At 35.3% G+C, this 15627-nt stretch overlaps 1 protein-coding gene across 1 annotated transcript in view; it reads left to right on the top strand.

Annotated features, from left to right (window-relative positions):
- Window positions 1-1569: 1569 nt before the first annotated feature.
- Window positions 1570-15627, top strand: part of insyn2ab (inhibitory synaptic factor 2Ab) — a 52506-nt gene continuing 38448 nt past the window's right edge. Inside the window, exon 1 of the mRNA XM_073869663.1 lies at window positions 1570-2027. The gene's annotated coding sequence lies outside the window, so the exon portion shown is untranslated. The remainder of the gene's footprint in view (window positions 2028-15627) is intronic.

Here is a 15627-nt window from a genome sequence, read left to right as displayed (position 1 = left end):
GCTTTCGACTCGCGGCGGTCTCTGCAGCAATGCGTGAAGTCAAACACGCTTTTTGGGCACACGTGAATGGATATTTTTGCTCCTGCTTGATAATCAGCATGCCACAAAGCTCCGTGTGATCATCATTTATTAATTATGATCTGAAATAGATGCGATTTTAGGAGGATGGGTGTATGCAAATCTTGAAACAGCGCAAAACTATATTTGTGTAATGTTCGCATGTCAAATGATCAATAAGTGTTCATGTAAACGCTATGATAGGATTTAATAATCAGAATGATTTAATTCCGATTGAAACAAAAGGTTTTCATGTAAATATCGCTAACGTAGAAATTTGTGGCTAATTTGCATTAATTCACACAATCACATTCATACAATTTTGTACGATTTGCTTTTAGCCCTGTAACACTGGGGTTAGGGATGGGGTTTATTTATTATTTTTTATGATAATCATATGTTTTTGTATGATTCACGTTGTGCAAATTTATACAAATTAGCCGACTCGTGAAATATGTAAAAATTCTCGTGAGATCATGCTGGTCATTGTTGTTTCGGTTATACTCGTCTGTATAGACTGAATTAACACATGCACATGATGTCACCATTATTGCAGATTTTTGTAGTTTACACACAAAACGTCAAACCAACAAAAACCTGAGTTTGAGAAAAATAAGTTTTAGAAAATCCTAGTATTTTAAAAAGTGTGGAGTCATGATGTCTCCCTTCACAAATCATTTTTGTGTGTATTTAAACTCTAAGATGTGCTTGTGCATAGAACAATTCTTCATATATTTCCTGCTGAATTATGAAAAATATTCTCAGGGAACAGTTTCATTTTACTTTAATAACAGACAATGGCCTGAGGCACAAGGTGGAGAAGATCCTTCTCTCAGGTACCTGCAGAGTCTAATCCCTAATCTCTGTGGCTACTGCTGTAGTCCTATTTTTTTCTGAAGACAAGTTCATAAATCTATGAGCATGTTTAGCAACACTTTTAGCTATTGCAAAATAATCAGAATCTGTAAAGCAATCTAGTATTTTTGGAAGCAAAAGAAAATGTTGAGCATGTACTGTTAAGCATGCAGGATGCTGTCGTGGTTTGTTTGTTTGTGTGCGTGTGTGAGCGTGAACAAGATTGATTTAGGCCTAGAAGAATTCTGGTAATTATAAAACAGTGTTGACTCGTTAATTAACAATCCAATTACAGTTCCTTACATTTCATTTTTCCCACTCACACTGTAATCGTGCAATCTCTCCATCCCGTCCTCATTTAAATCATGTCAACTTGTAACGAGGTGTAATCAGTCTGATAATACACAGGCCAACCAATTAAAACGGAGACGAATTATTACATCTCATCTTTTGAAATCCCTAACCAACCCTTCTGATTATATAACGTGTGCATACTGTATGTCTTTCCTGCTGTTCTGTGGAATGACAAAAAAACTTTAACCCTAAACGCCCCCTTTTCGCCTTTTCTCTCTTCTTTCTCTTATTTTGTCTCCCAAAACTACCCCTCCCTTTCTCCTTCATCTCTCTCTTATCACGCACACCCTTGCAAACACACCGGGTCTGCAGCAGCAGCAGCAGCATCTGCGCGCTTGTGAGTGTGCGTGCGTGCCAACTCCGCGCGTGTGTGTGTGCGCGCGCTCACGCATGTCTCTCTCCACGATGTGAGAAATCAAGTGGGACACAGCGAAGCTCACTGGAATCTGATCTCTTAAGCCTCCTTGTGGTGGATTTCAATCTGACGCACTAAACGCAGTGGATGTGCAACACGGCGCGAACCCCGCGCGTGTGTGCGAGAGTGTGCGTGCGCGTGTGCGCGTCTGAGGGTGTCTGCTCGCTGCAGCTCCGGCGTCCCTCACTGCTGCGCGTCTGGCAAAGCTGCTGCAGCCGACCGCCTCGCATGGCTCCCCTGTGCGCGCTCCTCACGGGTGCGCTGCTGAAGAAGCGGATATGTCTCATCGCCACCGGAGACTGACGGTCTCACTGCCTTCCTCTCCTCCTCTGATGGTCCTCTTAGGGTGAGTGTGCCCTCCATTCAGCACCCATGGATATTTTGACATCAAAGACTGGACGGAAAGGTGTGCTTGTGCATTGCAATGTGCTGGAAAGCTGGAGGTTTCCTTAAAATTCTGGACTGGCTGATGGTTACTTACAGTACTGTAGTTGGGCTGAGTGAGTGAGCCTGGTTTGAATTACACAAGATAATATAATTAATATCTCTGGAGGGATACATCAGCTGTAGATTTAAGTTTAAAACTATTTCAATGTATTCAATTAATAAATATTTTTTATGGATAGAGAAGCAGATTCAGCCTGATGAATTGCACGTTTTGGTTTTGACAGTCTTTTCGAAGCTTTAAATAACCCACATGAAAGCTTCATAAGACCCGAAATCAAGAATATTGATATTGCTAAGCGTAAAAGCAATTTGATATCTTTTGGCTCACTGGATGCCCTTCGTGGGTGAGACCTTTCTCTCCCACACCTAAACAGGCACAGCAAAAATATGTGTTTACGATTAGATGCTTGGACCGAACTGTATGTAGCTTGGTGCATTTTTAGTGCTGTAAATTATGTGAGCACATTGGTAAGAATAATGCATTCATGTCATTGATATAGTTACCCCGTATACTAGTAAAATAAGCATTTAATAGTAGGCCTAGCTATTTTATTTTACAGACATCATATAAAGCAACAGTCCAGGTATCATACAGAGAACTTGACATGGCATGAGAGGTATCTCTTTAAGTCATTAGATCTCTTTTGGGTAATATTGTATTGTGTGACAGAGAGAGAGAGAGAGAGAAAGAGAGAGAGAGAGAGAGAGAGAGAAAATATATTTCCACCATGTCACATTCTGGGGTTCAACTGTTTTCCACATTCTGAGAATCTGAAAATCTCACTTATATTTTACTATGAATCAAAATCTAATTTAGTCTTTAGTGCTTGTGCCAGTGTAAAAAAAATCCATATTATTTTTCGTTGAGTAAAATGATTCCTTCAAGTCCAACTTCCATCATTCATTCACCATCCTCCTATAAAGTCACCTGTTGAGAGGAGCAGTGAGGTGCGTTACATCCTGCATCATATTCGACATGCACTGGTTGTACCATTTTCCTCCAACATCCTGCACTCCACATTCTCAGGCCTTTACCTAAATTCAGATTGAACACATTTATTTTATGGCTTCTTTATTCTTGTTGGGAAAAGTTGAATAATTCATAAATTAAAGGGTTAAACTCCCCTCACATCCAATACTTACAGGGTTTGATAATAACACCTCAGTATAAATCACAAATCCAAAAGAGGATTCCTTTGCAGCTATTTAATGCTGTAGCTTGTTATTAGGATTAGTGCCAAATTTCTTATTCAAGTCTTCTCATAAAGCCGTTGTAATGGTTGTTGGAGCAAACTGTACCTCAATACGTGACTTGCTGATAAGTCTGTCGTACGGTTATGAAATGCAGCTTTTCTGTGCTAGCCTGCAGCATTATAGCTGACTCTGACCCAGCAGTTGTAGAAAGACAGCAAATGCTAGGCTACAGACTAAGATACTCACATATTCAAATTTCATCTATTGCTTCATCTGTTTTTTTAGGCCAAGAACTCCTTGGGTGATCAAAGGGGGATTCCCTGTTACATCTTGTATAAATTAACGCTTGTGTGTACTGTATGTTTAATGCTTATTAAAGCCATTAAAATGATCATTATTGATGTGATTCATGCACTTGTACAGTATAGAAAAACCTTTTTGGTTTTGGCTCAATCATTCAAAAAATATTTGAGTTTGATTAATTCTATTTTTACACAAGCGACACACACATCTCTGCTACAAATGAACATTTGAAGTTTGTTTCTATTACTTACCATTCTTGGACAATTACACCAAATGTGACTTACCCCATAGATGGGGTTAATTGTAACAGGTAGGGGGTTAGTTGTAACACTTGCTAAAAATTAAGTTTGCAGGGAAATATTTCAATACTATTTTGTCTACTTGAAGTGGATATTGTTTATATATCTGTCTGTAATAGATGGGTATCCACAATGTATTCATTCATCCAGCCCTTTCCTAACAATAGTTCAATTATAAATGGATACAAATGTCTAAATATGTGAGAAAAGCAGCACAATTATGACAAAACATTTTTTATATGTGACCCAGTCTGTAATAACCAAACTACAGTTTCAAAATCAAATTCTGAGTTAATGAGCATCAAAGTCTGATTTTAGCCCTTCATTTCATTATGATTTCTATCTTTGACGTGACCTTATTCAATCAATATTACAGATATGAACAAAATAAATTTGACACACAATTTTTGATAAGACAAGCACATTTATTTTGTTGGCAGCCAGCAATCATTCGTGTGTAGCCTATTTAAAGGGGCAGTGTGTCATTTTTAGAAGAATCTTTTGACAGAAATGCTTAATAATATACAAAACTATATTATCAGGGCTGTATAAAGACCTTTTTATAATGAACCATTATGTGTTTATTGCCTTAGAATGAGACGTTTTTATCTACATACACCTAGGGTCCCCTTACATGGAAGCCGCCATTTTGTGCAGCCATGTTTCTACAGAAGCCCTTAACGGACAAACTTTTTTTACTAAGTTGTCTCCAACAATGACATGTTTGTCCGGTGGCGACTACCGTAGCTTCTCTATGTGTTTCAAAAGCAAGAGCTGAGCAGTGGACTGAGCCGTTGGTTGCAATTCACAACCTCACCACTAGATGCCGCTGAAATTTACACACTGCACCTTTAAAACAACGGCAAGAATTACGTTAACGTTAGCGGTTTTCATATCGTAAGTGCTGAGGGGTTAGTTGTAACAGCGTTACAATTACTGTAACCCCGCTGGGTCAAAATATTTTCAAGCCCACCAAAAAGTTGCTAAGAGCTGCAGACATATTTCAAAACGATGCTATGTTTTAGTCAACAAGACACTGATTAATATGACATAACATTGGATTTGGTCTTACACACCCAACTTAAAAACCGAAAAAACCAAATGATAAAAAATTGTTTGCATGCCACCAAAACACTCATTCATCAATGACTCTCTGGAAAAACATTAAACATTACCAATAATTTGCGGGAGATAGTCTTTTGGCAGCTTGAAAAAAAATATTGGAAAACAAAACAAAACGCTCAACCTTGTGCAACAATGTAAACAGTTCGTGTTACAACTAACCCCGCGTTAGTTTTTGCCCTGCGCACCCCTACTAGATTTTAAATTTACTTTATACATTTTATTGTGGAAGAGACTATGAAACATTTAGTCTTGGTTCAGCTTTGGCTGACATAAACCTGATTTTGTCCAATAAAAATCACAAAAATTAAGTTTAAATGGACCATCTGCAGTCTCCCCATCATAAACTCCTGATTATGTTTTAGGGGTCGTCCAAAATTTGAAGCAAGAATGTAACCCCTGAAAAGTTAATTGACAATTAAAGCTGTCACAGTAGTTTGGCAATGTAACAGTTAAACAGACTTCAATTGTATGCAAACACACAGTGATGCATTGTGGTGACTACCAATTGCAGAGCTACTGTAGAAGCTTTAGCCTTGCAGGTGTGCTGTGCTGACTCACTTGTAATAACATGGTTTGAAATAAATACTTTGTAGGGTTAGGTTAATCTACAGATCATATCTAATTTGCATAACTTACAAAAAGAAATAAATGAAGATTTGGTTTTTGACGTAAACTTCAGAAATTCTCAGCATTTGTTATGTCCTTTTACTTTAATGACAGAATTTTCTGGAGTTGGCACAGACTCCACAAGTTTGTGCAAAACCTGATGATCCATGTTATACTAGCGTGATGTGAAAATGTGAGCATCTGGTGTGCTTGAATAAAATCAAGGAAATCTGACCTTTTGTATAAAGGAGCTGCACGATCAATGTCACAAATCAGTGACTTAGTGCAAATATCTGAAATAGTTTATCTAATATAACATTTCTTTATTTTACATAATCCAAAATCATGAATGTAATGTTTAAACTAAGATTTTAGCTTTAATGTCCCACTATATGTTTGGCAGATGTTTTTATCCAAAGTGATCCATTTTTATCAGTATTTGTGTTCCCTGGGTTTGAACCCATGACCTTTTGCACAAATACCACTGAGCTACACATTTACATATCTTCAAAAAACTGTAAAGCTACCACATAAAAACATTTGCATTCGTCTTTTCCCTTTAATAGGGCAAACATATTTGCTAGACAGCAGTCTGAGGACGCTTGGCCTCCCAGCGAGCAACCTTTCAATGACTCATAACTTTTCACTGTACAGCAGCGTTAGTGTTTTTGGGGTTCAGACTGTGCAGCCATGTGGTGACAACATAAGGCTACGCTAGCAAAAGAAACCCATTAGATTGTTTTCTATGCTAACGTTTCAGCCGGAGAGGGCTTAAAGCTCTATGCGCAATAAAACAGAGATTAGAGCTCCCTCAATATTAATGACTGGTACACCACATACAGTTTTGGGTTATAATAAAGGGAGGAGGTAGGAAAGGATAAACAGGATCATTGTAACATTGGCTGATGGGATTTATTTGGTGATATTCATAGCATAATTGTACTGTACTGTACCCTTTTTTTGTATAAAAGACACAATTACTGCTGTTTCATTATTTATGTTACATTAAAACATGTATTTAAAAATATAATAATAAATAGCGTAAATATTTTAAGTATGTCAGATTCATTAACCATAATTTGCTACTTGCTACAGTTTCAGGTGGCATTTTAGTGAAAGGGAATGTTAGTGGAAATGTGAATGTCATTTCAGAGAGCATTTAATAAGACACAATGTAGTGCACAATGAGTCATCGATACTGTTTTTTATTTCTTCGGAAAAGAAAATGTTGATTTAAATTAAATCTGCTATTGCTAGGGAATTCTAGTATAGATGTCATCAAAGCCAGTACACAAGCTAGACCACACATTTTTAAAGTCCCCGTGAACAGAAATTCACAATAAACTTTATTTCCGTATTCCGTATTTCCGAGTGAAATGGAATATCAAACAAGGAAAATATCAGACACGGCGTGTGTTTTAACTGTGAATTGAATGAATATTGAAATGTAAGCATTTTATTTAAAAATGAAAGTCACAGACTGATAGTTGGAAGGGGCGGGACAGGGATGGTCTGCCTTAAGGAGCGGTCACGTTAGACTTTAAGCATGCCAAATTTTTTCGGAAGTTACTGTGAATATGGCCGGGGAGCGCTTTGTCCGTCTTTACTTTTCAGGAGAGAAAGGTCATCCCATGACGTACGGGTTTTCTATTGGTCACATGTCTCCACACAACCCAGTATCACAAAATTACGTACCTATAGTCTTTTTTTGACACTGACATGTTTTTCCGCCTTTTTGCGCGAACATGTCACATTTGTTACTCAACAGTTTTGTCCTATTTTCTTACCATTGTCGCTTCGGTTTAGGGTTAGATTTACATAAAATTACATCCTTACCCAAACCCAACTCTAACCCCAATGCCAGGCGACAATGGTTTAAAAATCATAAAATATAAAAAAAATAGATAATGAAAAAAGGTATAAACCAATACTTAAAGTGACTTCCTAACGCAAACACCAAATCTAACCCTAAACCGAAGCATCAACCGTTTATAGGACAAAACTGATGAGTAACAAATACGTGACAGTCACACAAAAATGCGTGACATGTTCACGCAAAAAGACGGAAAAACGTGTCAGTGTCACGGAAAAGACTCACAAATTTACGTGACTATAGGTAGGCCTACATAATTTCGTGATACAGGGTTGCTCCACATGATACAAATTCGCAGGTCAGAATTCACCAGACTTTAACTTTGATACGCAGCGAAATGCGGAATATCTTCACACGAGCTTGCGTTTCCGGTCTGATGCATTCGCATGCATGAAAAAGTAAAGTGAAATGAAGTCAATAAAAAGAAAAGTGTAGTGTGAGCGCCACAATTAAATTTTGATTAAAGTTTAAGAGGGCACATAAATTAAAAAAATATTGTTTATAATAAACACTGCAATATTCCATTAAAAAAATAAGAATTGTCAGTTTTGTTTCATGAGGACCAAGCATTTCATTTCTGATAAATAATGACAAAGTTCAGACGTGACAAACCAGAACAGAAACAGGTCAGCCTTTAATCCCTATGAACCCCAATGCTAATTAACGTCTCGCACAAATATGTCACATCGTGACGTCTGTGACATTTCAAACAATATTGTAGTACAAAGTGATCAACTCTTCTTCAAAGGGACGTAATGAAATATGTCAGGTTAGTGCGTTATCAATAGAGCAACAGACAGGGAGGCCTGAGGACCCCAGCATGATTTAGCAGCGAGACAGGTGCTGTATGATTTAACAGACAGTCTGTTTTATCTATGGCGATGGCAGCTAGCAGATGTTATTACGCACCCGATTTCTGTTACATCTCTTACATAGACATTTTGCTGCTTTGAAAGTTTGCTGGTATTATACTAATAGTATTTCATAAGAAATAATAATGAGAATGTAGAGAAAAAATATACATTTTTATTGAATATTGATAGGGCAACAAAACTCCTGCCTAAGGAGTCCAGGCAAAAGTCTCATAATCTAATTATGAGATTAGGATCTTCATTGTTTGATTTCACGCTGATTGCAATCTTTGGCATGACCTTACTCTGTCAATACAAAACGTTTCATACGACAAGACATTAAAGGTGCAGTGTGTAATATTTGAAATGATCTCTTGACAGAAATGCAAAATAACATACAAAACTATATTTTCAGGGGTGTATAAAGACCTTTTTAAAATGAACCGTTATGTTTTCATTACCTGAGAATGAGACATTTTTATCTACATACACCGATAGTCCCCTTATGTGGAAGTCGCCATTTTGTGCCGCATGTTTCTACAGAAGCCCTTAACGGAAGTTGTCTCTGACGATAACATGTTTTTCCGGTGGTGGCTACCGTAGCTTCTCTATGCGTTTTGAAAGCGAGGGGTGAGCAGTGGACTGAGCCGTTGGTTGCAATTCGCAACCTCACCACTTGCTAAAATGTACATAGTGCACCTTTAATTAGTTACTGTAACACTTTACTTGAAGGGGTGTTCGTAAGACTGACATGACACGTGTCATGAACATGAAGGAGATTTTATGCACATTTAAGACAACTGTCATTAAGTGTCATTTGTTCAATTATGTAATTTATTTAATGCAAAGATGATATTATTTAAATTGTCTTTGTTATGACAACTTGACATAAACCAATACATCATAACTTGTCATTAATCTGTCATAAACATAGCTTTATGGCTTAACATTACATTAAACTGTCATTTAAATGTCATTAAGTGTTAATACTATGTCAAATAATTTTAAATACCTTAACAAAATGCAACAGACGCATCAAAATATTATACTTAATTTTATGTATGTGCACAATACATGAAAAACTGACAACTAACAAATTGTTTTTCCTCACACAGAGGGTTCTGACAATTTCTGACATAAAAGAAAAAACTAACAAAATATTTAATTATTTTAATTTAATGTAATTAACTTTGCAGCAATATGGACCCAACGCTGCATGGCTTAACCCATTATTATACAGTTTTCATTTAACTTTAGGTGAATCAGTCTCCAAATGCAATTAAATATAATTTTATCAATTATTATTATTATTATTATTGAATGATTGACTTTAACTTAAAAAACATTATGAACTGAAAAATATTCATGATGTTTTTATAAAACTACTGACATTTTAATGACAAATTATATTGTACCACTGTAGTTGAGGTCAAGAAAAATATTCATGACGCTGTTAAAAAACTACATGACAGAATATTAACACTTAATGACATTTTAATAACAAATTCAATTTGTATCACTAGTAAAAAGTGGTCAGTTGTCATGACAAGTTATAATGTATTGGTTTATGTCAAGTTGTCATAACAAAAACATCTCAAACAATATCATCTTCGCATTGAAAATTACATAATTGAACGAATGACACATAATGACAGTTGTCATAATAAACATGCATGAAAATCTCCTTCATGTTCATAGCACATGTCATGTCATGATTGTGAATGTGTCATGTCAGTCTTATGAACATCCCTTCAAGTGTTACCATTAGTTACTTCAACAAACAGTGTTATGCTTTATTTATTTTTAATCATATTTGCCATCTTCAAAACCTCTCGAGTATTTCAATAAGAACTGCTGGATTATTTTCCTTTTAGTATTTGAGGAATGTACAATCTTGATTTTGAATGTACAATTTTGCTGCAAGCACATTTCACAAAATAATGTTTATTGCACATTGGAGAAGTCAATATGGGCTCTCTCTCTACACTTTCTCATTCTCTGTCTACCTTGACACACACGCACGCACGTGCGCACACACACACACACACACACACACACACACACACACGCGCGTGCACACAGACACATTTAAAGAAAACAATTGATTGCATTGGAGATATTTTGCATTTCCACCTCAGCATGCGTAATGGAGGAACAATTGCAAAATAGTATTGTTTACATTGTATTTTAAGATTCTAGCCTACAAACTCCACATTTAAGTCTTAATGATTAAAAAAAATATATGAGGCATATTATGTTTTATAGGCAATCGCTTCCTGTTATTTCTAAACATTAACATCATTATACAACTAAACATCGTGTCATTCACAGATCATGCATCATTTGCATTACAAAGCATGAATAATATTTGTATGTTTAACACAACAGCTGAACACAAATCATAAAATAAAGCTCCCGACACAACACGCAGAACAATAAAATCAGCCTGTGAATCTTTGTAATGTAAAACGTGATACTAATTTCATCACTTTGGTGTAAAAGTCCAGTCAGCCCACAAATCCACGGGCAATCTTATTACCCACCGAAATCACAAGATTAGGAAAGATGTTTTAGGAAAATACCTGATGTAACTGTCCTCCACAGTGGAGGTTTCGAAATGTAATATCAGTTTGTGCTCTAAGCTGATAGGATGTAACACAAAAACTATGGTTTGAAACGAAGTATCAGAAAAGGATTACCAACAATACTGTTATAAATGTAATATATACCGTTAGAAGTAAAAAAAAATAGTTTGTGATTTCTATCCTCTGCAAAAGGAAGAGCATTGCAATCTCCATCCTTTAAGTGCCTCCTGCTGCCAGAACTATCCATTTCAAGACAAGGCAGAATAGTATTGTGTGTTCAATTATTAAATAAACACATTGAAAAACATATAAAAATGACACAGAGTCATTGTGTTTAAAGTATTTTCTTTCACCAGCCATTTTCAATAGGACCAGTGGGTCCGTTTGAACCAACATCCTGCTACATGCGGAGAATTAAGAGGATTACTTTTGCAATTTTAGATTCAATGCATTACTCATAATCCTGGGGTTGATGTAGCCAAATTGTCAGGGTCGAAGGGGGACCTCTGTGTGTGGCGAGAGAAAGGAGAGAAAGAGAGAGAGACACACAGAGACAGAGGCAGGAATAAGAGCACAGACTCTGCTCCATCTGCCTAATGTGTAACCAAAAGTAATGTTTGAGGTTGCTATCATCATAATAGTCATCACATATAGTCATAATTTTAGTTTATATTTCTCGTCCCATAGGGCACTCACCAAAAGTTACTTAGACTGAGGTAGATATGTGATGACTGTAATGATGATAGCAACCTCAAACATTATTACAACTAGAAATGACTTTCTGATACTGATTATTAAAAATACCTCAGTCAAATGCTCAAATGGTCATTTTTTTAGTTTTACATGAATAGTTGACCCTGGATAGTCTCATTTAGCAGCAAAGCCCTATTCAGTTTTTTTTCTATGAATATATAGTGACCATGTGAAGTAAAAAGAAAATTCACTTTGGATTAAAGGCTTCTGCTAAAGCATGACATTTTTTGGATAAATGAAACGAGGCTTCAAACAAAAATGCATTAATAGGATAATAGTAAACATTAAAACCTGATTAAAATGAGTTCCCACTATAAAAACAATTCAGTAAAATAAATGTTTAGTAATTAATTAATTCAGTAATTAGTTAATGTTAAGCTGTATGCTAACAGACTGTGTATACAAAAAAATATTTTTAAAAAGTGAAAGTCTGTTAAGTGAAAAAAGTGAAAGCTTCAAAAAATGAAACATTTTCAACTTACATTTTTTTACTTTAAGTTGAAAAACCTTACATTTACATTTAGGTGTTACTAATTGAAGTATTTTTAAAAAAGTTTTTTAATTATACATTTTTACCGTAAGTGAGAAAATTTAAGTTGTAAAAACTTTAATAAATGTTTAATAAATATAAATGTAAGGTTTTTCAACTTAAAGTGAGAAAATTTAAGTTGAAAAAATTTACGTTTTTTTTTAGGTGAAGTACACTTGAAGTACACTGTAAAAAGTGAAAAATTACTTCAATTGGTAACACCTAAAAAACTTACATTTTTTCAACTTAAATTTTCTCACTTTAAGTTGAAAAACCTTACATTTATATTTAGGTGTTGAAGGCTGTTTTTTGTTTTGTTTTAAGCATACATTTTTTTACTGTAAGTGATACAATTTAAGTTGTAAAAACTTAAAGTTTTTAGGTGTTACCAATTGAAGTACACTGTAAAAAGTGAAAAATTACTTAAATTGGTAACACCTAAAAATACTTTGTGAAAAATTTAAGTAAAAAAATATAGATGTTACCAATTGAAATAATTTTTTAAGTTGATCCAACTTTTCACTTTTTTAAAGAACACCCATTTCATTGCAAAAAACAACGTTATTTTGTGTATTTGGTATAATACAATGTGTTTGTGTGGTTTATGGTTAAAAACACATTAGCGTACATTTTTGTAGCTCCAGATTTCACTTATCTTCTACTGTAATTGGCCTGAATACCTCTGACGTCAGCCGGAAATGTGACGCTCCTTACCATGTTTGAAAGATTCGCTCACAATGCAATGCTAACAGGTGTTAACTTATGATAATGTCGGTCTTGTCTACATCACCAATCCCAGGAAGTAAACTGTTGCCTACAATCCGTGTGTTTGTTGTAGTCCAAGAAGAGATTTACGTTGGAGATGATAACTCACTTCATCGTTTACTTTGGGGTTTGTACCTTTTGCATATCGTTAACATGTACTAATAAACACTTACACACCAAAGGAAATAAAAAAAAACGTAAATCGGACAATAGCTGCTCTTGAAGTAGATCCAACTTTAACTTTTTTACAGTGTGTGATGTAACAATCCTAACAAAAAAATTCAGTCTTATTTTGATACTTATTTTGATATTTTGATGTACCTGCTCCTCCTCTGTAACCATTATGGAGTCCTTAGCTTGAATGATGTTAAAGACCTCTGCTCCTAATCCATACATCTCATGCACCATATTTCAAGTTTTCTGAAGAGAGAGCTGATCAGCGGTTTCAGTGAAGGCCTAAATTCCAGTCTTATCTTTACAAAAAAAAAAAAAAAACATTGTACAGCTTCAGAAGACTTTGAATGTAGTGCACAAAATGGATGGGCTAACAAGCAGCACTTTTATGGTTCTTTGTAGAGAAAGACATGGTCACTGAAGTAGCATTGCATAATGTATAAAGTTGCTTCAAAATTTTCTTATGTAAATAGCCGAAAGGATGCATGAATTTTAATTTTGAGTGGAACTATTCCTTAAAGAGTTTAATCGCTTCTGTCTGCTTTTAAAACTATTGCCAAGATGTTTCAAACCAATAACCTGAATACCACAGTGACTACTTATAATAAATGCCCGAAAGATTGTTTTTAATCCTAATCATAGTTGCAATCCAGTTGGCAGTTACAAGACACACAGGTGAGCCACAACCATGTGGATTTAATTAAATTACAAAATCAATGAATCAATCAGCCATCACCATCTGTTTAAGGACAGATGGTGCTATAAATCAGAAATTGGAGGGAGTGCAGATGCTGTTTAGGATTTTCAGATTTTTGCCATGTGTGTGATACAATACAATTTTGACACAGGTGATTGTAATGTTTAACAAACTTTAATCTGGAAATGCACAAAGTACACCGTGCAATAATACTCCAAAGTATACCCATCATATAGACTTGTGCGGGGTTCATTATTTCGAGATGCAAAATCGAGCAGATTGAATTGTTTGAGGGCCAGTTCAATGACTGAAGGATGATGAGTCTTATCACTGTCAGCACTGTCGACCACCGATAAGCTTGCGGAGTAAATCCCGCACAGCGAAAGACACCGTGGCCGTCTAACGGATGACAAGGTGTCTGCTGGCATTCTTCCACGTTACTGTGGCTGCCAGATATTGCACTGATTAATAAAGACGATGGATAAGCTGGGTGAAATTAATATGATGCAGAATAAAAACTGTCTTGGCACTAAGTTTGTCTAAACGGTATTTACAACTGATACAAAGTGTGAAATTTATAATACTAGCACTTAGTGATCTGAGATTGAAATCATAATTAGTTTTACTATTGATCTTAGGTAGTGTTGGGAAGTTAAAGACAGGATAATAGATGTAAAGGTTGTGTGCAGTTTGCTAAGCAGAGATGCTATGAGCAATGTGACTTGATCAAATAGGCAACAATATACAGTATAGGGACCAAAAAATCACACATTTGCAACTACATACAGTACCAATGCCCTGGCAACCACCCATGACACCCTAGAAATGTGGCATTGGGTTTTAGATGGGCGAGCAGCATTTAGATTTTTTTTAGCAAATATTTTAAAAAAATTTGTTTGTCATCATACAATCAAATATTAGTTAAAATGGAAAGCCTTTATCTAATTATTTATGGCACATTAAAGCATCAATCATTTTTGGGACACATGCCATCCATCGGTAACACTTTACTATAAGGTTGTATTAATTACAGTAACATTAGTAGATTAAACTTTATGTTATTTACTGGCAACATTTTGTTCAAAGTTAAATGAACATTAAACATTTACAAGTCTTTGTCTTTACAAACTAAAACTAAAATAACAGCATCAAGCAAATCATTCTGGGAAACAAAATCTGAATCAAAAAAACAAAAAAAGGTTTAGGATGATTTCTGGTTCCCAGAATGCTTTGCATGAGGCTGTTGTTGTATAGTTTTATTCTGTAAATATAAAGACTTGTTAATATTTAAAATTTATTTAACTTTGAACAAACTCTTGCCAGTAAATAACATAAATTTAAATCTACGGTAAGTTACCGGCAACCAGCTGCAAGTAACACTATAATTTCTACGGAATTTTTTTTACAGAGTATTTTTCATGCCATTACAGCAACTATGTTTATATTGTACACATTCGTGAGCAGTGTTGAAATTGCATATTTCCATCCAAAAATGTCAAGCTCTGGCCTGCCATCTCCGTTTCTGACTCAAACTGTTCCCGCTCATGCACATAGTGTGTAATTCTATGTGCACTACATTTAGTTTTAATCAGAATTTTTTTAAATCAAATTAATTAAACTGAAAAGTAACTTGCATTACTTTTTAAAAAAAGAAACTGAAATATTAATGTGTACATTTAAAAAGTAATGGGTTACTTTACTCGTTACTTAAGAAAAATAATATTATTATGTAATGCACGTTACTT

Source organism: Misgurnus anguillicaudatus, chromosome 7 (genome assembly GCF_027580225.2).
Source record: "Misgurnus anguillicaudatus chromosome 7, ASM2758022v2, whole genome shotgun sequence".
Classification (NCBI taxonomy): domain Eukaryota; kingdom Metazoa; phylum Chordata; class Actinopteri; order Cypriniformes; family Cobitidae; genus Misgurnus; species Misgurnus anguillicaudatus.
This window is presented reverse-complemented; position numbering and strand designations above follow the sequence as displayed.